This window comes from Microtus oregoni, unplaced genomic scaffold (genome assembly GCF_018167655.1).
Source record: "Microtus oregoni isolate MIOR12 unplaced genomic scaffold, Mior012 000095F_ref0000231, whole genome shotgun sequence".
Lineage (NCBI taxonomy): Eukaryota > Metazoa > Chordata > Mammalia > Rodentia > Cricetidae > Microtus > Microtus oregoni.
The window spans coordinates 3,703,188-3,721,561 of record NW_024544708.1 but is presented as its reverse complement, the minus strand read 5'-3'; the positions used below and the strand labels follow the sequence as shown (position 1 = coordinate 3,721,561).

General features: G+C 46.3%; 1 protein-coding gene across 24 annotated transcripts in view; it reads right to left on the bottom strand.

Moving 5' to 3' along the window:
- The window catches only part of LOC121442754 (band 4.1-like protein 3), a 165,135-nt gene that overhangs the window by 136,736 nt on the left and 10,025 nt on the right, over positions 1-18,374 (bottom strand). The window contains exon 1 of one of the 24 annotated variants that reach the window (XM_041644348.1): positions 5,089-5,273. The exons of the other annotated variants lie outside the window; for them this stretch is intronic. The gene's annotated coding sequence lies outside the window, so the exon portion shown is untranslated. Of the gene's footprint in view, positions 1-5,088; positions 5,274-18,374 lie in introns of those variants that run through there. 24 annotated transcript variants of the gene reach the window in all.

The window sequence follows — 18,374 nt, the reverse complement described above, 5'->3', positions numbered from 1 at the left end:
GACAAAATCATCAAGGCATTTATAAAATACACACACACACACACACACACACACAGATGCCACCTCTCATGTCTGCTCAGGCGTGAGTGCTTATGCGTTTCCATGTGATAGACCATGCGTGTGTCACCAGCAGCACTGGATGCATGCTCCAGTGTTTCCATGTGATAGACCATGCGTGAGTCACCAGCAGCACTGGATGCATGCTCCAGTGTTTCCATGTGATGACCATGCGTGTGTCACCAGCAGCACTGGATGCATACTCTGGTGTTTCCATGTGACAGACCACCCATGTGTTACCATAAGCACTGTGTTTTCATGTGATAGACCATGCGTGTGTCACCAGCAGCACTGTGTTCCATGTGATAGACCAGGCATGTGTCTGGATTCATGCTCCAGAATTTTTATAAAAACGGCTAGTATCCAAGCTTCAGCTTTCAATATACAGTCCTAATCTATGGGTGAGAATGTTAGCATTATCTCTGCCACACAACTGACAGTGTAAAAATACAACCCAATGCTGAGACTTTAAATGTGGGGAAGCTGGCTTTAGAAATGGCGAGATTTGGAGCCTGAATTAAGAGAAACGCGCTACTTGAGAATACAAACAATATGTATCTGTATATCTTGCATATATATACACATCATATATGCACACACTGTACACATACACAATGTACATGTGTACCTTGCACATACACATTACTTACATATATGTGTACATGAAGAGTTCTTCTCTTCCTGTGTCACAGGCAGGATCAGTGCCATCTCCCAGCACTGAAAACCACTTAATCTTTGTCCCTCTTCCTTCTGTTTCCTCTCTTCTGAGTAAGCAGCCCCCTGCACCGGTTCTCCCTGACACCAATTAGAGTTGGCGGGACAGGAAGCAGAACACCCACAGTCCTCCCACAAAGACCCCATTCTCCTTTCCCCTCGATCCCCTGCAGCATCCTCGTCCCCGATACAGATAGCCTGCGGGAACCTGCACAGTTGAAGCTACAGACGGCAAGCGAGGTGGATACGGAGACGACCTTTCTATTAAAAATAGCAGCTGCACAAAAGGCCCGGCACTACACAGTGCCAGGCTTCTCAAGCACATTTTTAAAGGAATATGTCAAAAATGGCCTTATTTCTTATTCCGTTCCATGAATACTTACTAAATGCTTTAGGGGTAGAACTGTTTGGTTCATAGATAAAACCCCAAGAAGAAAAAGTCATCGCACACACCATGTACTCAACCCAGTATGATTGGAGGGACAGCAATGAACACAGGAAAAAAGTTAACCATGCATTTGTTTTCTGAACCTAACACAAGGCTACCTCTGCATGTGTGCGCGTGCGTGAATGTGTGCACGTGTCCACGTGAATGCACATATGTGTGGTTTGTAGGAAAGTCTATAAGAACAAGCGTATCAAAATGTCAGCAATCTAAAAATTAAGTTGTCAGCCTTTCTTCCATACTGCAAATTACAAAAGAATTAGGGGTTTGGAGCTAATAGAAGCTTCCAGTCCTACAGCGTGCAATTTAACCAATCATCACAAGGTCTAAAACCACGGCACCAAAGACATTTCGCCAGCAATCTGCAGACCCAGCACCTTATATAGACTTCCCTACCTCCACTGCTCTCTCTCTCCTCTCCTCTCCTCCCCTCTCCTCTCCTCTCCTCTCCTCTCCTCTCCTCTTCTCTCTGCTTCAGAATCGTGTCCTGGAATAGCGCTACCATTTAGCAAGAACCGCCCCGACTCCCTACAGCCTGAGCACATCAAGGTGAAAGCATGGAAGTCATCTTTACAAAGACCTACACAAAAGATATCTGCGACTCATCTGTGGCTCTTCCCTCTCCCTGCTGAGATCGCATTAAATCCATAATCAAATAACAGCAAATGCACTTATAGGCTCCCAACCTGCGTGCCCTCTTATCACTTATGGGACACTAATTTGGGTGAAATGTGTCTTCTCCACACTAGAATCTTACAAGGATTGAAATGTCAAATTATAAAATAACGTTGGCAAAGAAAGAAAAGTTATAATAAACATTAATTACCCCCAAATCATGACAAATATCTCCCATGACTGAAATCTCTAGCTTTTCTATTTTCTCCCAGTTTGCCAACTGCAAGCGTATCATATAAAAATACGCAACCATATTCTCTATTCAGAAAGTAAGAGACACTATACACTTCTAAAGATGACCCTAATAATCTAACCCCAAATTTAAGTAGAATGTTGTTAATATAAACAGGATGGACTACTGACTTATTAATTAATTAAAATACTGATTTGCTGGCCCTTTAATTTTAAAATTAAACTGAATTAAATTTCTCTAAGAAATCACAATATTTCTTATGTAACGGGAATCGTCAACAGTTTCGAGACACATTTTCCTACAACCAGATGGTACCTTGATGTGAGAGTCTCATTCATCATGCACCAGACAAAGTTAAAGGCAGCAAGAAGCTTGGGATGGTTCCGCCTGCCCCACCCTTGTTTCCTCTGAGCCATAGTGATGTCACAGCCTCTGGCAGAGCAATGACTTCACTGCCCCAGTCCCTGCTTCTGAGGACATACTCCTTTCTAGCCAGGACAATTGAAATGACAGCAGAGCCTTCCTAGGGCCCTGGGTATCGCAGTGAGCCTTCTGAGAGGAAGGGATGCTGCAATGGCACTGCTAAGGGGATCTCTGAATGAAGTGGTGCTGAAGATGAATGAAGTCCGGGTGTCAGCGGGGAGTCTCCATCCCCTAGTAAAGCTGACACTCAGCGAGGAAAACCGATGGGGGACTTGGAAAAGGCTCCGAGAATAGAATTAAAGATGAACGGGGTATTCTACATAAGAAACTTCTCATCTTTATAGTTGGATTCTCACCAAAAGAAAACATTTCCCAGGCTACTCCCGGAGTCCATTTTTCACTGGCACGGAAGGCATAGCTTCTCATTTATCAATTGTAGAACTTCCAAAGAACGAAGCATGAAAACACCGCCATGCTCCTCCCTCCGTACTCTTCCCACACAGCAGAAAGCCACAGCAGCGACATCCTCTCCCAGGACACAGGTGGCCGCCCCTCTTCTACCTCAGTGCATCCTTACCGGGCCTTGCCTTTGGATTGTTTTTAACAGCATCATGTATGTATATAAAACCATGCCTGATCCAGTCAAAAAAAAAATAAGCCCCCATCTTGTATTTCTGCACAAATCAAAGTTGGCCTTGGTCCAAACACCCAACAAAAAGTGACAGATTCACCTTCTAACCTACACCATGCTCATGCATAAGAAAATGCTTAAAAATTACATGTACATATACCATCAGGACACTGACCTTTGACCTTCAGCTCCACTATCCCTGGCCTACAGGGGCTTACAAGCTACAGTGGCTACTCTTCCGGTTTCTGATAAACCGCTCAGAACACATGCTCGGTTTTGCAAGAACTTGCTGCATACAAGACCGCTTCATGCAGTAGCTTGTGCTTCTAACTACCTAGCTTTTCTAAACCATCCGAAAAAGAAAACCATAATGTAAATAATTCAGTACTCAACATTCAGTTTATTGCGGCCAGTGTTTCGGAAGTTAGCAAATGAAAGGCATGCTTCTTCGATTGAGAATTCCTTTCCTGTCACAATAACTTTGTTACTGCAATTAAAGTTTTAAAAGTTGATGCTTCAGTGAGCGTGCGGTTAGAAGACAGCAGGAAGCCACCATTGCTGAGTCAAGATAGGGAGCATCAAGCCATCTCCTTGTCCTCAAGTTTGATGCCCACTCTGCTGCAAGGGCGCTGCATTCATGGCTTCCGGGTATAGGTGCGGTTTCAACAGTTTTGCTTCGCGGGGGCTTTCAAAGACAGTGTAAGATGCAAAAAGAAATTTCTTTCTAGCACCAGATTTAACTCCTTTACTTGGATGGTTATGCTACCAAGAGTAATCCCAGAACGTCGGACCGCCCCACAGACCCCCCCCTCCTAAATGGGCCCCCCAAAAACCACAGTCAAGGACATCTGCAAAAGCAATTCCACAAAAGTAATGTAAAAAAGCTGAAACATCAACTTAACCACGTAATGGAAGCATTGCGTTATTAGGAGGGCTGCCTGGCCCTTTCAGGACAGCCCGGGCTCCATGCTTAATCAATACCACATGTTCCCTTTATCATTCCATTTGTTCTGCAGAACTCTTCTCAACTTGAACCCTGGTCTGCACAGACAGGAGGGTAAATTTCCCCCATACCTTACCCCCAGCTAGAAAACTTCAGATCAGTAAGTCTAAAGAGAGAAAAGGGCAAGAATCCTCCCCACCGCAAGGACCACACTTAAAATCTGCGAGGTAACCACACCCACCGCATTGCAGAAGCTGTGAACTTGGCGCCGGGTGCAGGGGGAAGGGGGAAGGGGGAAGAAGTACGGTGCGATGAGAGGGGAACCCGAGAAAGCAAACCCCCCTCCCCCGCGCCCCGGTGCAGGAACCAGCCGAAGGCGCACAGCCTAGCAAGGACCCCACTCTAGCGGACCCCAGCTTCCCCACCCCCCACCCCTCTCCTCGGCCCGCAGCCCAGAGGGCGCCAGGTGAGCCGCGCCCGCCCGGGTGCTCGGGTCTGCAGGCCGGGGCGCGTTCCCGCCCGGCGCAGGGAGCCGTCCCCAGGGGCGCGCGGCCCGCAGGTGCCCAGGCCCGGAGCCACCTGGCTGGCCGGCTGCCGGCCTGGGGACGCTGCCCACTCGGGGAAGGAGGCAAGTTACGTAAAAGCGGCCGGCCCCGCTGCAGAGCCGGGATGCTCCGAGCCCCGCCGCGCCCGCAGCCCGCACGAACGCAGCGGCAGCCGCAGCCTCGGGGCACACGGCCCCTCCCGTGCACGGCCCCCGGCCTGGCGCCGCAGTGTCGCCCCGAGCCCTGCACGCTCAGAACATGGCGCCCCGACCCTGAAATCCCGCTCTGATGGCCGGAGAGGGGCGCGGGCCCGGTCGCCCCTGGGGGACAGGGCTTGGAGAGAGGTCCCCAGGCCGGAGGCCGAGAGCGGAGGGTACAGCGCACTGGGCTCCCCGAGCCCCTCGCGCCTCGGAAACGAGCCCCCCATCGGAGCCCCTCGGCCACCAAGAGCAGAAAAGTTACCTGTGGGCTGCGGGGAGGCCGGGCGCGCCGCGGCGTGGGGACCCGGCTGGCACTGGCGTCCTGCTCGGTGGTGCGCAGGAGACTCCGCGCGGGAGGAAGCCGCAGCTCTGGGCTCCCCCGCCCCCCTTTGCAGGAGACACGGAGGCTCCGCGGAGCTGCGGCGGGGCCCACGCCCAGACACCGAGCGAGGAGGGCCAACCTCGTCCCGACTTCCCTCCCGCGCGCGGGGGAGGGGGGGGCCACCGCAGTTCTCCAGGACACCTAGGTTGAGCAGTCCTCCAGATCCTGCCTCTGGGAACAGCTGCCAATAGCAGTAGCCTTTGGATTTACACTTGGATTATTGCTGGGCCTCTGGGTCCCCTCCGCTCCCTCCGCAGATACTCACGGAGAGAGCGGAGGGAGGGTTTGGGGTTTTGATTTTTTTTTCTTTTCTTTTCTTTTCTTTTCTTTTTGACCTTCCGGTGAGTTCTCTATTGGCTTAGGGACTGCAGTATTTGTCTTTTTTTTTTTCCCCCCCGCTTGAAATTGGAAGTGTCTTGCAGATTCGGTACTCAAGAAATTTAAGTTCAGAGACAAGACCCGAGTTAATTAGGATGATAGTAGGTTTTGTGCCTGTCAGCAGCTCCCTCCTTCCTGGCAATTATAAAGCTTAGGCTGAAATGGAGAGAGGCAGGGACGCACATCCCGACTTCCAGGTGAAAGAAATTACTCCGTTCTCTGGTCATCTCACACTCTGGGCTCAAGCCACATGGGCGTATTTCTTTAGGACTTTTAAGGCCTTTCTCAAATCGCCTAGTCACTGGCCTGAAGCTAAGACTCACTAAGGGAGGAAAAGAGACTCACAAAGTATTGAATTTTTCTAATGGATGGAATGAACAAAATGCAAAATAAATGTCTGCGTGCTCTCTCAGCAGGCCTGAGGAGGTGGGGGACTTGGCCTGGGTGTCTAGAATACTGGCAATAGGAAAGCGAGGTGACATCAACGGTCTTGGCTGGAGAGGAGGGAACTTGGTTACCTCATGTGGGAGAGAAGGTTAGAAGATGCTGCTCCGTCACCCCATCTGCTGTGGGGCTTAAAGGGCTGTGTTTTGTAGAAGATGTGCAGCTCTGGGAATTCAACATTTGAGTAGGATCTTCTGACTTAAGTCATGCTTGGGAAGAAAAAGCCTACGGCACTGCATAGACTGTAGAGTAGATGGGCGGATTCCGGGCTGCAGAGAGGAGGAGCCGCCAACCTATGGCCCTGATCCAAAAGCCAGAGGGAATAAGAAGTCCCTTACAAATAACATGCAAAAAGTTCAAGTACTGACTATGGACGCCACCTGTATTAGTGCTGAGACATGTATACATGTCATCCGTGCACGTCCGTGGCTAGGGTGCACAGTTCCATGAACGAAAGCGCGGATCGTTTGTGTATGTATGTGTGCAGCGGAAGGCCCCTTTGAACAAATCGTATTATTTACAACAAACACAAGCTTAGCGTCATCATTTGAGACACAGATGGCTCCGGGCTTTCGTTCATGTCGTTGCAGTGCCTTTGTGATTTTTCTCTTTTTAAAAAAACAAGAATACAAACTGTTCTCTCCATGACTCATGAATCCAAATCCTGATGGACGATAGGAGAAATAGGGTAGATAGAATACTACGTCTTCTACTTGAAAGGCTAGGAATATCCAGGTAGTCATCCCAATAATCCACGAGTCCCAGGATTGGTGTAAGAGCTAGGGAGGCAGCTCATTTGATAGCTTGTCGGACACCCAGGGAGCCCCAGGATGGGTCCCCAGCAAGGCTTGAACTGGGTGTGGTGATGATGCTGGTTGTCTCAGCACTAAAGCTGGGGTTGGAGCGGGAGGATCAGAAGCTCAAAGTCTTCCTTGGCTGCACCCCAAATTTTAGGCTGGTTTGGCCTACGTGAGACACTATCTCACCCCTCCTAACCCCCACACACAAAGAACTGGAGTAAAATCCAAGTCCTCGCCTAGTGCAATAGTGGACCTGGGAAGCAACTGTTTTAAGTTCCTTTGGGCACAACCAAGACCATCGGCTGTTTCTTTTGCTTATCTATCACAGACATGGAAAAAAGAAATAAAGAAATCCAGCCAGCCCACAAGCGGACATTGCTCCCTCAGTAATTGTCCCTGTGTGTTAAATGTTGCTTAACTGAACACTTTTCACCCTGCTTTCTTTCTATCTTGCAGGGGCCCCCGGTAGTCATCTCTGTCTCCCCACAGAGCGGCACAGGGGACATTCCAAGTCAGAACTTAGTTTCTGCTAAATGAGTGAGTAGATGTTGAATAATGGACTATGTTTCCTCTTTACATGGAGGATTCTGTCTCCTTCTGTAGAAAACAACAGGCTAATTTTGAAATTCCTTATGCTTCCTTAATTCTAGGACTCTATAAAATCCAAAGACGCCGGACTGAGGTGTCTTGCCTTGTAAGCACGAGGACCTGAGTTTGGTCACGCAGAACCCCATAAAAGAGCCTGTTGTGGTGCCACATGCTTGTCATACCAGCACTTCGAAGGTGGAGAAAGGTGGGTCCCTTGGGATGCTAGACAGAGAGCCTAGAATAATGGTGAGTCCCAGGTCATGAAAGATCTTATCTCAAAAGTCAAGGTAGATGCCAGCACCTAAGGAAGAATACCTGAAGCTGACCTCTGGCACATGTATACACACACACACACACACACACACACACACACACACATCTCAATACCTCCTGGGTAAAAGTAATATATAAAATGTCCACCTAACTCTCCTTGGGAAATAAACTCTTCTGTATAGAAAGGAGGGGTACACAATAAGACTGAGTAAAGTGACGACAGCAATCACAACTGGATTTGCTTGCTTGCTTGAGTTTGGCTTCTCCATGCATCCCTTTCACTGCTACAAATAAAGCGACTTAGCCCACAGAGAAGTCCTTACTTTGCTAATGCAAAACTCATGATGCTTTTCTAACAAGCTACAGAAAAGTGGTTTGTGTCTATTTCTGAGATATATAACATAAGTATAAGGTAAAAGCCTTTTGCATTCCCCCCAAGTTTGTGGCCATCTTACACGAACATTCAAGTTTGTATAGATGGCATTACACGGAACATTATGCAAATGCAAAAATCTACAAAATGTGGAGAAGCATTCCAACTTTCTAGCTTGGGCCTCGGGATACCCGTTCTGCTCTCCTCCTACACATTCAAGATTACTCTATGGCACTAATGCTATTTCTACGCTTCCTATAATGGCTGCACTGCACATCACATGTGTCTCTGAAGGCCAGCAGCCATGCAGAATTCTATCCATGATGTGACGTTAGTGATGCAGTTTATCTCGGGCACAAGGTGAAGAGGCACAAACCCCACGAAGCTCCTCCGCATGCAAGCAGCAGCAGCAGCAGGCTGATATGTTGCTCTTCACAGTCCTGCCCCCTGGACAAGAGTGATGGCTTCTCTTGATGACCAAGGCAGGGCAAGCCGAATGTTCAGGATGCCTTGACGGCAGGATTTGTCAGCTTCATGAACAAGATACCAGAAGAAATAATGTTTGAAATCTGCCTAGTGGCCCTATCTGAAGATGTTCCGAACTTGAAGACTGAAGGAATCCTGAACTTGGACCAACCCCTGGACATGCTGCTCCATTAGGCATGCACACCATTTGTTCTCATTTGCTCAGTCTAAGCTGCAGGTTCAGGAACATGCTAACAGCCTGCGCAGTCACCAGCTGAGGCCTGCTTTGTGCTCAGAGGAATGCCAGGCACCCAAATTGCATATCCAATTCTTGAAATGAGAGCACGCCTTTAGCCACAGCATGACCGAAGAATGTAAATAAGAAATACAGGGGTGAATGCATAATTCAAAAGCAACAAGCATCTCCTTCTGAAATAAGAATTCATTTGGAGAGTTCCTGGGTTCTCAGACGAGGGTTAAGCTTATAGCTCATTAAGGCTTCCAGCTGCTGTCTCTCCATCCTGGGTGTGTATCCAGCATTCTAGGGGCTGAGTAGAGGCACGGCACAGATGTACGAGACGATTTAAACACCACCACAAACAACGAATGCAAAACAAAGTGTACAGAGAATGTGAGCATCTGCAAAGGAGTGGATTTTGACATGTTCGCCCGTCATTAAGGGGGATCATTCCTGTTCAGCTGAATTCCTTCTCGGTCTCCTGTTGCTCCACACTCTGACAAAAGTCAGGCTGCTACACATTGGGCTTCACTGTTTTAAAGCTTACCCTTTCAAAACTTGATTTCTAGTGAGCTTTAGAACCGGGTTTCAGTACTTTTAAATCAAACCATTTCTAACAATCCAACTGTAAGAGTTACTCTGACACTCAGTTCTTTGTAGAGCTGAAACACCCAATAATTTTATCCTTCTCATCAATAAAAGTAGGAACCCATTATGAATGTCTTCTATGTGAGAGTTTTGTATATAATATAAAAATGGAATTGTAAAATAGAAATAGTGGGAGTTGGGAATGCCAGCTTCCAAGTAAAATAAATATACACAAAAATGTTTTATTCAAAATATAAAAATGGAATTGTAAAATATAAATAGTGGGAGTTGGGAATGTCAATTTCCAAATAAAATAAATATACACAAAAATGTTTTATTCTCGGGAATTCTCTATGCAGGGTTAAAATATTAAGAATGGAAGTGGCTAATATATAATATTACTACATTCAGCTCCCGAACAGATGACTTCCACTTAGCTATTCTGAGATGTTTACTGTTTTTATCACTTTCTACCCTCCCCCCAATGACACAATAAATACCAGCAATCCTCTCCATCTCTCCTAAGGTTCTCAGTGATCCTAATCGCCAATTGCCAATTACGTTTCCTTCCAGTGGCTTTCTAGAATCAGCTGAGCAGCGAGAGGCATTCCGAAGCTGGCTTGCTGATTTGCCAGCTATCTCCAGGTTTACATTGCCCTCTTTAGGCAAGCCTGCAATGGTGACTCAAAGAAGACAGGGTAGCCTTTGTTTTTAAATCGATCCTTTCCCTTTCTCCCTGACCCGGTCTTGTCTAGTATGGGCCCACCCTGAAAGTGTGATTTCATCATAGTTCACGGTTTCTTAGAACCCTCTAAGAATCAGTGAAAATGTGTAGAATGTCTGTGTCGCTTGAAATCAATCCATGCAATAGGTCAAAGGCATTTGAGGCAGCCATAGCTATCGCCTCAGCCCTGATCAAGATGTGTACTAGGAATGTGTCTGCATTGTCAAGGCTGACCTGTTTGTACATGGTACAGATCGGAAAGAAGACTGAAGTTTCCCAAGCTAGAGTGCGTGCAAACTGTCTCAGAAACAAACATATTTACATCATTTATGTCAGAATCACCTCAAGGGCTCATTAATAATGAATATTTTCTGGTGGAGGCCAGACTAAGAAAATCAGAAGACATGGAGTAACAATTTCCCAAGTGTGATTGACTATAACTCATTTAATCTCAATAGCCACTGATCTAGGTGACCAGTTGATGTCCATGGTCCACGGGTGACATGTTTCACAGAAACATAATAGAGTACAAAGTGGAAGAAGAGTTTTGCACGCACGGGCGCACATGCGTGCGTGCATATACACACACCCTGACTGGAACAGATTCATTAAGACCCAGAGGTGAGCTAGTCCCACAGCATACACCACACCAGTCAGTTCACGTTTTGCAGAAGACATATTGCTTGGATCTTGTCCTTGGACGCATCAGCCTGCAACAGCAGTTCATTAGCCGTAAGTACAGTGATAAATAACAGGGAAAGATTGCTCTGTTCCCAGCTCCAGCAATGATTGCATTACAAGGCCATTTATCGAAGATCGCAGGGACGCTACATCCCTGACCTTAATTGCCAAGCACACAGGAAGGCATCTTTACAATATTGCCAAGAGGTGCCACACTAACATAAGAAATAGAGGGCTCATGTCTGGCAGTTTGGGCGAAGTCTGACATCTGATTGATTTAAGCCCCAAAGATAGATTTGCCCAAATTAATGCATTTTGGTTAATAAAGCCAAAGAGGCATTTCTCACACTAACTAGTGACCAAATTAGGTAAACTGGTCAGATGTCACAACTTTCTCTCTACAGAAGTAAGTGTAGCACGCAGAATTTTCACGAGACATTGTTAATGTCTTTGCATCAATATGCTATTAAGTTTTCTGTATGAATCTTGTAGTTTTACAACAATTTAAAGCACTATTTTGTTTTATGGAAGGACCCATAAGCGTTAGGAAATGAGGTCCAATTTTACATCTTTATGTATGAAGACAACATTGCAGGCATCTGGCATCAGTAATGCTTCCCTTGTTCAGGTCGTATCAAGAATTGAGATTCGGCTCAGTAAATGAGGATCACCATTGTGGTGTAACCACGCTGTCTTGAGAGCATGCCATCCTGTGGCTATGCCATTCAAGGGGACCCCAGACAAGACTTGTTAATGCTCCAAAAGACTCTGTCTACAGGGTATTTGGGAAAGATTGTACATACAGTGCTATCCAATTCAAATATGAAATTGTTCTTCATAAGTCTGTCATGCAGGTATGGGGGTTTGCCTTTGAAGGGTCTATTGAGGCCCTGGCCATTTCTTTCTTTCTTTTTTTTTTAATATTTTTTATTATTATGTACACAATATTCTGTCTGCATGCATGCCTGAAGGCCAGAAGAGGGCACCAGACCTCATTACAGATGGTTGTGAGCCACCATGTGGTTGCTGGGAATTGAACTCAGGACCTTTGGAAGAGCAGGCAATGCTCTTAACCACTAAGCCATCTCTCCACCCACCCCCCGCTATTTCTTTTCTCTTGTTGCCTTCTGACCACTATGAATGAGCAGCTTGCTCTACTACCCCTCCCTCTCCACAACACACACACACACACACACACACACACATACACACACACACACACACACACACAGAGAGAGAGAGAGAGAGAGAGAGAGAGAGAGAGAGAGAGAGATTCATTTTCTCCTCACAGATCTGAAACAGCAAAGCTAGCTGACCCCAAAGCAGAAACCTGGGGCCCAAACAGACTTATCATCCTTTGTTGACTTCAGGTGTTCTGTAAGAGTGAAGAGAGGCTCACTAACACACAGGTATTTAGCACATTTGTTGACTGACTGAATAAATGAATAGATGAAGGAAGAGGACACAGGTTTATAAAATATGGGCTCTATGCTGATAGGAATGGAAAATACACAATTGAGGAGGTGTGGTGCCCAGGATTAAGAGGAGACAGGAGAAGATTCGAAAGTAAGAAATTAAATACATTGGCAACAATCACTGTGTCCAGAGCTATAAGGGATATATAGGAAGCATCCATTTAGCTGTGAGAGATACATATGATACACACTGGAACCTTCCTGTAGATAGAACTATGGTGAAATTGAATTTCCACAATAGACATAGTACGAGATTAATAATAATAAAATTCAAGTATAAAAATATACTGTAGCCGGGCGGTGGTGGCGCACGCCTTTAATCCCAGCACTCGGGAGGCAGAGGCAGGTGGATCTCTGTGAGTTCGAGGCCAGCCTGGTCTACAAGAGCTAGTTCCAGGGCAGGAACCAAAAGCTACGGAGAAACCCTGTCTCGAAAAATCAAAAAAAAAAATATATACTGTAATAAAAGTGGGAATGTGGTCTGTTCACCTCTCTCTCTCTCTCTCAAGATAACTTATCGCCCACTATTCATCCTTTAGATATTAACCAAGGGGAAACTTAAACCTTAAAAGTGAAGCTGAGGATTAAAGTGGACTACTCTGCATTCCTTCCATCCAGTCACCCCCATAAGTACGCCATCCTTATTCCAAAGCCAACTCGGCTGAATGCCAGCAGGGTCCTTGGCTGTGCCCTGAGAGATGAGCAGGTCTGACCTAATGAATGTGTAGCCACCATGAGCAGATGCCACCGAGCCATTCTGTAATGTCAGACACATTTGACAAGCACTTATCTCCTCAGGACGAAAGACAGTATGACAGGAGCTGAGAGGACCCTCTTTGCTCGTGTGCACAAACCGTGGAGATGGCCACTGCAGTGGAAAATATCAAACCATCTGAGGCAGAATGTCCAGGCTAATATTAGTTTTCGTATCAATGGTTTCCCTGGTGATACCTCTAAAGATTTAGCCGTGATCAAGCAGTTCACACTTTTAGAAGATGCTACCCACCCTTTGTCCTCACAGATTGCTCATCCCATGGGACTCCCACAAGACAGCTCACTTCTTCCCATTGTTCCTGGCATGCCCCCAAAAGATCCACAGTAGATCCTGTCACTTCAGGCTCGAAGGTTCTGCTCTCTTCCTGTGTGCTTCTGCGAGTTCTCCCAAACACTGCCAGGTCATTCCTGCAACTGTGTCCTGATCCCCACCCAGTCTTTTCTTCTAAAAGGATACTCAAGTTTAAGGACTTCTCACTGTCTTAACACCTTCTAGGGGAGCATACACGTCGAGTGACCTTCTACGATTTACAACCTCCATGCTTCAAACACAGTGGAAGATGGTAGCATGGTCCCTTAATCCCCACTGATAGATGACTAACTCTGTAAGGCCTTGCTCATACTAGTGTTTTCTAGTATGATCAACACAGTACATTGACGATAAAAGAGAAAGTCCTCAAACTGGGCGCTTGAAAGGCTGAGAGCTACCAAGTAAAGTTACTGATCCTAGGCCTTGCGTGTTTGAAACTTGGGGTTGCACTGGCTAGCTTGTCACCTTGACAGGCAGTAGAGTTGTTTGGAAAGAGGAACTCTCAGCTAAGAAAAACAAAAAAACAAAAACAAAAACAAAAAAAAAAAAGCCTCCATTAGGTCTGGCTGTAGGCAAGCCTGCAGGACACTCTTTTGAATTAGTGATTGATGTGGGAGGGCCCAGCCCATTGTGGGTGGAGCCACTTCTGGGCTGGTGATCCTGGGTTCAATAAGAAAGCAGGCTGAGCAATACAATAAGCAGCACCCCTCCATGGCATCTGCGCCAGCTCCTGCCTCTGGGTTCCTGCTCTGCTTGATTTCTTGCCCTGATTCCTTTCAGTAGCGGACTGTTACCTGGAATTATAAGATTAAACAAACCTTTTCCTCCTCAAGTTAATCTTGGTCGTGGTGTTTTATCACAGTGATAGTAACTCCAACTAAGACAAGTGTCTTCCTATAACTTTATTCTCCACAACCCTCTTAGCATTCCCAGTACCAAGTCCTTCATATTTTACACAGAGTACCCCGGGTCTATCCATACCCCGGCCTAACCTGCACCATTCTACCCTCTGGTGTCCCATGCAGTTTCCCCTCATATGAGTGCGTTCTCTGGTTATAAGGGTGATGCTCTCACCCAGGCCTAGGGCCTCCACATCCATCCTTCCTGGGGCAAGGACAGCATCTTCCAATGCTCAGTGCTTCCTTCCTTAACCATAGTTAGCAGAACTACCTCTCCATCTCACTTTCTCAATGTGATGAAGGTCACATCTCCTCCGTGGAGTAGTGTCGGTCCCTCTGCTTTTCTAAGGCTACTATTGCATGTGTGCATTTGGGGACTATTTGATGGATCACTGTGTCCATTCATAACCCCAAGATCCCCTTAGGAATTTGGACCACTTCTGTTCATGTCCTCAGCCTGCACACTTCCTGTTGTGTGAGATGCTCAGTGGATGCTGTTGACAAACACCGATGGGTCTCCATCACTGCAACCAGCACAGTACCTACAGTGAGAGTTTGGACTGCAGAGTTGCTGGCCAGGGGCTCTCCACATCTGCTGGATACACAGGGGAAAGAAATCCCACAGACAGAAGTCAATGGGGCCCTGTAAATTTTGCTCACAAAAGTAAGGCCTATGTCAGATGCTTAAAGACCCAAATATTTGCCCTTACAATTTGCAAGCGTGGACAGGGCACCTGCTCTAAGGACAGGACAGGACAGAACCGCCAATGGTGCACTGTCTTCAGACACCCAAACCTTACCACTCTTTCTAGCTGTGTAGCTGGATTGGGGCAGTGTTGAAATACTGCTTCTAAGGGGCGGAATAACAACTATTCACCTGGGCCTCTGAAGTCTGTCCGGTCCACACTCCACATTTGCTCCCTGAGTACCAGTGATTCACTATGAGTGGAAAGCCCAAGGCTGAAAACCAAGAGATTTTGGTATGATAGTCCTTGGTGGACCGAAGAAGCCTGACCCAGAGAAGTTTCTCTGTCTGGCTATGGACCTTGGGACATTCTGAGCAGGAAGCTCAGGCACAGGAGTCCACAGGCATTATCTTGCTCTTCTCCTTGCCCCTGTGCTGACCTTAGCTGGCCTGCATGTCCTGGGGTTCCTTTGTCTGCATTCTTGTTACCCACCTCGTTGGTCTAGACCTGCTTCAAGACCCTAGAGAGGGTTAAATAACAATTTGCATGGCTGGCATAAGGCGGTAAATGCCACACAATGCTGTGCCCTGCAGCTCGCATCAATCAGCCCCGGCCACTTCCCTCCGAGTCACAACAGTAGGTCTCCCTTTTGAGCTTTACCTCCATGGACACGGATTGCAGGAAGCTCCTCCGCAGCCTGTCTTTGAGAATGTGAAGGAGGTGGGCTCTCGGCCTTCCTGAGGGATGGCCAACTGAGAACTGGGCTCCACCAGGGAAAAATGCTGAGAAGATACAGCCAGGGCTCAGGGCAGCTTGTCTGCTGAGACTGCTGACTTGGTTGTTTTTATTTTGCTCCGGCAAAAGAGGCAAAATGCAGGGCAATGCATCTGCTCAGGGGCACAGGGACTGACAGGGAGCCAGCTTGCGAAAACAGCCGGCCATGAGTGCCTGCCTGACCCTTTCCTCTAGTCTAGAGGCCATTTTCTCCAGCCTTGTGGCCAGGGTTTTGTTTCACTCTTTCCAAAGTACTGGGTGCACTACAATAAAAACTACCAAAAAGAATGCTTAAAGTATTTATTCATTTCCAAATTTTTCTCAAGACTACGCACTGCAAATATAGCAAATATACAAATATACAATCCATATTGAAGATGGATTCTTTTAAATATATATATGTGTATATATAGAAACATATACATATATATGTATATATATATTTTTTATTTTATTTTATTTTTTTGAAGGAACCAACATGGTTTGGTACCACAATGAAGAAACAGAATGTCAGGCACGTTCAAAGCTCTTTGGCATCCATCAAAAGAAAAACCTGAAGCAACAACAACTAACAAAGCAAACTAGCAAACATAAAAACAAAACAAACACATCAGGGCTTTAACTAGAAGCAAACAACTAAATTCTTAGAATAGTTTAATGAGCTGCTTCTAGAGGAAACTCAAAAGTTAGTTTCAGAAAAGATTTGAGCAACAGGACCATCTCCCCCTCAAAATAAGCACTGTTCTTCATTAAGCTCTTAGTAGGTGACAGGTTAAAGCACATAGTAGGTGTCAGATGCTCTCTGAGCTCTTCCCCTCCTTTCTATCATGTAAAAAAAAGCCAGATAATCCCCAATCTTCACTCTTACCTCACAAAGAAGTCAACTAAATAGCCTGTGGTGGCCACTAAGTAAATGCGTTGCTTCCCACTGTGAGGGACTAGCCCCTCTGAAAGCCTGAGAGCAAAGAAGCCTCCCTTCCCTGAGGTTGCTTCTGCTAGCTGTTTGGTCAGAGTAATAAGGGAAAGTGACTAATGTCACCAGGCCTGGGCTTTCCACCCCTACATTCACCAACCATGATGAAATACACTCAGAAAAACAGAAGCCGCCGTCCTGAAAGTGTCTAGACTTTTCCTTGCCAACATTCCCACACTACACACAGCAACTGTTTACATAGGAATTACATAAATCGACATTATAAGTAGTCTGGAGATGGCTGAAAATACATGGGGGATGTGTGTTGGTTGTGTGAAAATTCTGTGCCATTCTACATATGAAGCTTTAGTCCATATGTCATTGTGATAGCCGTGGAGTGGCCTCAGAACCGTCCTCCATGGATACCAAGGAAAACAAGTGTACTTAAATATTGTCTTTCCTTTCCAGGGAGACAGCATCCGTTTGAATAAAGACAGCTTGCTTTGTTTTGTTTCTTAAAAACCTTTTATCGTTCATGAACTGGGCTTCACGAGTCAGTGCAAAACCCCACTGTGGAAGATCTGCAGGGTTCTGTGAGTCTGTGAGAAGAGAGCTTTGGAAATGGGCAGAAATTCATAACGTTTGAAGGAACAGAAATGAGGCCCTTCCAAACAGGAGGCAGAATAACAATTTGTGGGAGGAGTGGTGAGAAGGCCTTGGTATTCAGGCATCGCCGTGATTTGTGGAGAGATCGAGCCCATCATGTTTATAAATGTGATAAGTGTATTTGATTTTTCAGTTCCGTAGTAGTTACCCAACACTAGGCTTTACATGTGGTGGCATTTCGTTTGTATTTTAATAACTAAAGCTTGCCTGAAGTTCAGAGAGTGAAACAGCCGCACTGATCAGCTTTACAGACCAGGCAGTGGTAGCACACACCTTTAATCCCAGTAGCCACACTAGTTTGCCATAGAAACTAGGGGGCAGTGGTGCACTCCTTTAGCCTTTAATCCCAGTCCTGGAGAGGAATTTAAGACTGGAGGAGACAGCTCTCAGTCACAGTCTCATTTTGAGATTCCTGGAGGCAGGATTGTCATTCCAGACTGGGGTAGAGGTAAGAACCAGTGACTGCCTGTTTTGCTTGTCTGACCTTCAAGTTGAATGCCAATTTCTGTCTCTGGGATTTTATTAATCATGCTACAGTCTGGATATTAAAGTCTGAGATTAATAGCAAGATTAATAGTTAATAATAGTGAGATTAAGCCTCACTGGGTAGTGAGTCCTAAGTTTACACATGGCTGAAGGAGTTGTTGGCTGTGAAGATCACTGAAGCCTTAAAACCTCAGTGTCTTCATTGTACAGTGAGGATGACCAAACGTTCTCTTTATGAGATTGCCTGGGACTCAAGTTCCTGGAGATTATCCAGCTGTGCCTAACAGACAGGGGTAAATACACTGCGGTGTTTGAATGAGAATGGCCCCCATAGGTTCATATATTTGAATGCTAGGTCCCTAGCACATGAAACTGTTTGGCAAGGGCTAGGAGGTGTGGCCTTGTTGGAGGAGGTGTGTCACTGGGGTCCCACTTTCTGCCTCCAACCAAAAGATTAGGATGTATGCGCTCAGTTACTGCTCCAGCACCATGCCTGCCTGTCTGCTGCATGTTTCTTGCCATAATAATCATGCACTCACCCTCTGAAACTGTAAGCAAACCCCCAATTAATTGCTTCCTTGTACAAATTGCCTTGGTTATAGCATCTATTCACAGAAATAGAAAAGCAATG